We start from the raw sequence: 7,211 nt of genomic DNA on the forward strand, positions 1-7,211 counted from the left end.
AGCTTCTTTATTTACCAATGGTATTCACAGCATCAGAGGGGAATCCCACATTACCTCCCCTTTTCTGTCTAAATATAAAGGAGGGTTTTAACTTTAACATAGTAAAATTACATATAGCAAAACAGATATCAAGTAAGAATTACAGTTACAACATTTATATCTACCTTATCTTTTATCATAAAGAAGGAAAACTATAATTATCATTTCCTTAACTCTATCAAAGACTCCAGAAGGATATAATAGAACCTAAGTAAACAGAAAGTTCATCGTAAGCAACTTCCAAAAACTTTAGAATTGGCAGAGACATCTCACTGCCTGGACAGTTACCCAAAGTTCTTCTGTATTGTTAGGGCACCCATCTTCAGCTTATAGGCCCATAGTATCTAGCAGACTTTTCCATGAAGCAGGAAATTTGAAGATCTGTTCTGCCTTGTAATGGAAAAGTCCATCATCTGCTTTCTTCTATGTCTTGCAGAATGTCTGGCAGACTCTTTCATGAAGAAGGAACACCGAAGAACGGTTTCACCTTTAGGCAAGTTCAACAGTCATTTCTCTGTGGGTCCTGCATATCTAGTTGAGACATCATACACAACATCAAGAAGTCCAGGCAAGAGCAATCTCTTGCCCAAATGGCTAACAAGCTCCATGAGGGGTCTCTTCGATGCCCATCTTCCTCTTGAAGTAATTGATGCTGCCAGGAGCAGATATGTCTCATTGTGATGAAAAGTCCTAAGTTCTTAAACATTTTAATGTCATATTCTAAAGGACTTTCAAAGATTTGAAGACTCCCTATACATCTGAAATATATCTCTGTACATCTAGAAAACCGAACTTACATGATTACAAGCTTAACTATTATAGATGACTATCTATTAACCTGTATTTCTTAATTATACATTACATTTTTAAATGAGCTGCACAAACACAATACCTTAATCAAGAACAGAAATACACATATAACAAAATTGATCTTAAATTTGTATCAATCAACCAAGATCCATACTAATGCCAATTATTCATATCTATATAATTTCTGAGCATGCTCAGTTCAGTATTATAGTGATCCATGCTGACACTCCATTACCTAAAGGACATGTCAGAGAGGCTCAACAACTTGTCAGGTTCCTAGAAGTTTCTCTGAAGAGTTATAGTTGAAGCAAAAGGGAACAACTTTAAAGGAACAGTTGGAGTTTTCAGAGGGATAGCAGCTGGCATGGACCTTAGTACATTCCCAACATAGTGCAGATCATTGTGGTGTAACATAGATTAGTGCCAGCTCTTGTGACTTAGGGACAGCTTTCTAACAACTGAGTACAGTGTAGTGTGACAAGAGACTCCATTTACTGGAAGCAGAATAGGTCAGTATGCACAAAACTTTGCCTTGGAGTATAGTGTTGGGTTAGTCAAATCTAATACGGGAAGACCCATTGGCTTCCACACCCACTCTGATGGGGCCAGAGATGGCAGCTCACTGTAGATATCAATATCTCCAAAGGCTAGCTGATTAACCCCTGTATGATTATTCTTCCTTCATATTTCTTCATTTTGCTTTTTTTTGGCCAGGGTCTTATGTAGCCTAGGCTCATCTTAAACTTGCAATGTAGCCGAGGCCTGTCTCATAGTTTTGTATTATTATTATTTAAATGTTACATTTATTTATTTATTTATTTATTTATTTTGTGTGTGTGTGTGTGTGTGTGTGTGTGTGTGTGAATGCATGTGGGGGGAAGGGGCATACCTTGGTGGGTGTGGTGGTCAGATGACAGCTTGCAGGAACCAGTTCTTTCCTTCTACCTTGTGGATCCTGGAGATGGGACTTGGTTTGTCAGGCTCAGCTTTAAACACTTTTACCCATGAGGTATCTCACTGACTGCCAATGCATCCATATTTTCAGTGTTAGGATTACAGGCATGTGCCAACACACACTGATTCCTACATGTTTGCTTTTTCTTTTTTTCTTTTTTTTTTTTTTTTTTTTTTTTTTTTTTTTTTTTGGTTTTTCGAGATAAGGTTTCTCTGTGGTTTTGGAGCCTGTCCTGGAACTAGCTCTGTAGACCAGGCTGGTCTCGAACTCACAGAGATCCGCCTGCCTCTGCCTCCCGAGTGCTGGGATTAAAGGCATGTGCCTACATGTTTTAACAGAAAACTTGCTGGCATTCTTTTTAAAATGCTTAAGATAGAGGTTTACAATTTTGTTACTGAGTGTACTTTAAGGTCTATGGAAAGAAAGGGTACTGATGCTCTTTTATTAAAGTTTGACGATAAATGAATCTATCTTATTTCTGTAGTTACTTCCATCACATAGCCTTTCCCTTTTGATAACATTCCTAAGGTTTTGTCACCAAGTACATTTCACTTTCTTGCTGATGAATTGAAAGTGTACAAATATTGAGCTGGATATGATCTACTTTGCAAAGCACCTACTTTGTTTATTCTACGTTTAGCAGGTTTTAGACATGATTAAACTTACTGATTAGCTCTGAAATAGCATTTTAAGCTAAAGAGCAAGGAAGTCTCCTGAGTTCGTTCTCTAAGGCCAGCATTGCTATGGAAGTAAGACAAGGACTGAACACATGCACACATACACACACAGAGAAAACTGCAGGCTAGTGTCCTTGATAAACATAGATGCAAAAAAATTGTCAGCAAAGTAAATGCAGTAGAACATTAAGAAAGATGAGTCAAGCTCTTTCATTCCTGGGGACTCCATCAGTTGATGCAGTTCCCACTGACCAGCTGACCAGATGACCATGCCAGGTCTGTTGTCTGTTCATGTCTGTGTTTTAGCGCTGGGATCTGGGCATCTGGAGTTAGGATATCTGAGGTGTGATATCCTCAGGTAGGTGATGTTCACGATCCTCCTGTCCTCCATGATTATCTCTCCAGGCTCTCTCAGAGTCCTATACCACCAACTTCCAGGAGTGTTTCTTTCCACTCTACCCACATTCCCTGGGGACTCCACCTCTTGGTGCAGGCCCAGTCCCCATAGCTCAGTCCCACATTGCTTTTAATATTTTCTCCTTGCCCATCTCCACTTCTTACTACCACACCCTGACCTAGAGAAGCACTCTCCACCAGCAACCCCATGGCCACCATGGATACAGAGAGGGCAAGGGCAACCAAAGAACTGAACCAAAAAAAAAAAAAAAAAAACAAGACCAGACACCAACATCAAGAAACACCTCAGATATCCTAACTCCAGATGCCCAGATCCCAGCGCTAAAACACAGACATGAACAGACAAAGCAATGACTGTGTCTCCACTGGAACTCAGTAGCTCGTGTTACAGGAGGAATGGAGAAATACATCATATCTGAAGCACAAGACAAGGGCTCCAAAACATAAACTACGAAACTGGGAGAGATGGCTCATGCCTGTAGTCCCTGCACTCAGGAGGCAGAGACAGGTGGATCTATGTAGAAGGCCAGCTTGGTCTACATAGCAAATTCCAGAACATACAGGACTACATAGAGACACCCTGTCTCAAAAGAAAAAAGCAGTTAGGAAAATTTCAGGAACTTTAAAGAGGATATGCATAAATCCCATCATACGTGAAAACACAAAGAAACAGTTGAATATAATAGTGAAAACAATTCACAAAAGCAAAATCACTAAAGAAAATCTATCTATTTTTAGTTTCTTAATGATTTATTTATTTTTATTTTATTTGCATTGGTGTTTTGCCTGCACGTATATTTGTGTGAGGGTGTCAGTTCTTGGAATTACAGACAGCTGTGAGCTGCCATATAGGTGCTGGGCTTTGAACCTAGGTCCTCTGGAAGAGCAGTCAATGCTCTTAACTAGAGAACCATCTCTCCAGCCTCACTAAAGAAAATTTAAACTGAAATTAAAACCAGAATGACAAAGTTAGGAAGTCCAACAAAAATCTCAGAGTAAGCCTCATCAACAGATTACAAGACATAGAAGAGAGACTCTCAAATATTAAAGACAGAGTAAAAGAAATGGATAGTCCATTCAAACAAAATGTTAAATCTAAGAAAAAAAGGAGGTACAAAACTTCCAGGAAATCTAGGACACCATGAAAAGACTAAATCTATGAATAATAGGGACAGAGGAAGGAAAAGAAAACCAGGTCAAAAGTACAGAAAATATTTTTAACAAAATCATAGGAAGAAATTTCCCCAACCTAAAGAAGGAGATGGCTATCAAGGTCCAAGAAGCATACAAAACACCACATAGAAATTCCCCATGTCACATAATAATCAAAGAACAAAGAAAGTTATTAAAAGTTGAAAGGGAAGAAGATGAAATAATATAAAGGAAGGTTCATTATTATAGCACCTGCCTCCTCTGTGGACCTAAAGAGATGTTCTACACACTCTGAAAGACCACAGATGTCAGTCCAGAAAATACCAACCACAAGCAACAGCCAGGGAAAAATTTCCATGATAAAAACCAAATTTAAGCAATTTCACCCTACCTACCTAACTTTACAAGACACTAGAAGGAAATTTTCATTCTGAAGAGGATAAATGTTGATCCCATCAATGAAGAATGAAAACCATTATGCAAATTTAAGCCAATTAAGCAAGCTTCATTTACTATATATATATATATAGGACTGACTCTCCAAATCTAGATTTCCACAGTGTGGGTTATCTTTTCAGGCCTCCTTTTATAGGGGAAAAGTGTAAACTGAGGGTTTTGAAACTTAAGGATTTTGCAAGCAAACTTTACAAAGGCAGATAGCAGATTAGATTATCTGACAGATCATCTTGGCGGAATATCTCAAGATCCCTTGGCAAAACACCTTATCTTACCCCAGATCATCTTGGCGGAATATCTCAAGATCCCTTGGCAAAACACCTTATCTTACCAGGGTACAGTATATGTGAGTCAATTTTGAATAGAAACAACTTATTCTGTCCTTATAACAAAATGGCTTTTTACCCTGAGATGGAATCAGGCTAGTCACTCATAACCACACCCAAGAAGATAAAAGGGATAAGTAATCCTGGACCAGATCAAAAGATGGGGAAAAAGCCCATGTCATAACAGTAAAATTACAGGAATCAATAAACAGTGCTCACTGAGAGCTCTTAATATTAATAGTCTCAGTTCCCCAATAAAAAGGCACAGAAACTGATTGCATCAGAAAACAGGATCCATCCTTCTGCTGCATCCAGAAATGCACCTCACCATTGAAGACAGACATAACCTTAGGATAAAAGGATAGAAAAAGGCATTCCAATAAAATGGCTCCAAGAAGCAAGCCCATGGAGGCATTTTACTATCTGACAAAATAGACTTCAAACCAAAACTAATCAGAAGAGACAGGGAAGGGTACTACATACTCATTAAAAAAAAGAAAATCCAAGAGGTTATTACACTTCTAAACATCTCTACCCCAAACACAAGGACAGTCAAGTCCATAAAAGAAGCATTACTACATTAAGATACTCACAGAGAGATGGTGAGTGACTTTAATAGCCCACTCTCACCAATAGATAGGTCATTCAGAGAAAAAAAATTAAACAGAGAAAGGTTGAAGTTAAATAACATCATAAATCAAATGGACCTGGCAGATATCGATAGAACAAAAGAATATACTTTCTTCTTAACAACTCATGGGACTTTTTCCAAAATTGACCACATACTTGGATACAAGACAACTCTCAATGGATACAAGAAAACTGGCATAACACCCTGTATCCTATCTGACTACCATAGGTTAAACTGGATATCAACAACAACAACAACAGGAAACCTAAAAGAAATCAAGGAATTTTTTTGACATATATGACCTACCAAATACTAAATCAAGATGAAATAGTCAATGTACATAGAGCCATAGCCACTAATGACATGGAAACAATGAAAAGTTTCTGAATTAAAAAAAAATAAAAGCCCAGGGTCAAATGGAGTCTGCACAGGATTCTACTAGACTTTCATAGAAGAATGAACACTAATACTTCTCACATCATTCCACAAAATAGAAACTGAAAGAATATTTCCTAATTCTCTCTATACCTAAGCCATGCAAAGACCCAACCAAAAAAGAAAGTTATAAATCAATATCCCTATGAGCATAGATACAAAACTTCTCAATAAAATACTTGCAAACAGAATCCAAGAGAATATCAAGAAGATTATCCACCATGATCAAGTGGATTTCATCCCAGAAATGCAGGGATGACTCAACATATGTAAACTGAAAAATGTAGTCCACCACATAAACAGACAAAGACAAAAACCATATGATCATCTCATTAGATCAGAAAAGGCAAGATATTTTAGGATGTTGGGGGAGGCCTCCTGTTCTGTCCTGGCTGCTCAGCCCCAGAATAATCACTCAGAAACTATATTATTTGTAATACTGTTTGGCCAATAGCTTAAGCGTATTTCTGACTTACTCTTATATCTTAAATTAACCCATTTCTGTTAATCTGTGTATCACCATGTGGCTGTGGCTTACCAGAAAGATTCTGGCACATCTGTCTCTGGCGGCAGCTACATCACTTTTTACTGACCCTGCCTACTTTCTCTCTCTATCTCTTCCAGCTTGGCTATATTCTGTTAAGCCAAAAGCAGCTTCTTTATTAATCAATAAAAGAAACACATATACAGAAGGACTTCCCACACCTCTAGGACAAGGGTGGCATATCTGATTTGTCTTAAGGCCCACTTCATGAGATGGAACCCATACTCAATACTTCTTGGGTGATCAAGAACCTTACACTAGAGAGCCCAAGGACCTAGAATAAAAACCGAATAACTAATACTGATCTAAAAAGCTTTAAAAATGTAGTAATAAAATGACTCCTAGTAATATTCTGCTATACTCATAGATCAGTGCCTTGTTCATCCATCATCAGAGAAGCTTCCTCCTGCAGAAGATGGGCACAAATATAGAGGCCTACTGTCACACATTATACAGAGAATGAGAGACCTTGGGACATTCAGTCCTAAATGGGATGTCTCTATCAAATCCTTCCCTTTAGTGCTTGGGCAACCCTGTGGAAGAGAAGGAAGAAAGTGTACAAGCCAGAGGGGATGGAGGACACCAAGAAAAACAAACCCTCTAAATCAGCATGATCAAAGCTCATATGAACTCTCAGACCGAAGCAGCTAGCACAGGCCCTGCATGGGTCTGTACGAGGTCCTATGCATATATATTTTGGCCTCCAGTTGATTGTTTTTATGGAAGTCTCTGCAAGCTAAAATAAAATATTTTGCATGTATCTGATTTT

The sequence above is a fragment of the Microtus oregoni genome, unplaced genomic scaffold (genome assembly GCF_018167655.1).
Source record: "Microtus oregoni isolate MIOR12 unplaced genomic scaffold, Mior012 000038F_ref0000394, whole genome shotgun sequence".
Lineage (NCBI taxonomy): Eukaryota > Metazoa > Chordata > Mammalia > Rodentia > Cricetidae > Microtus > Microtus oregoni.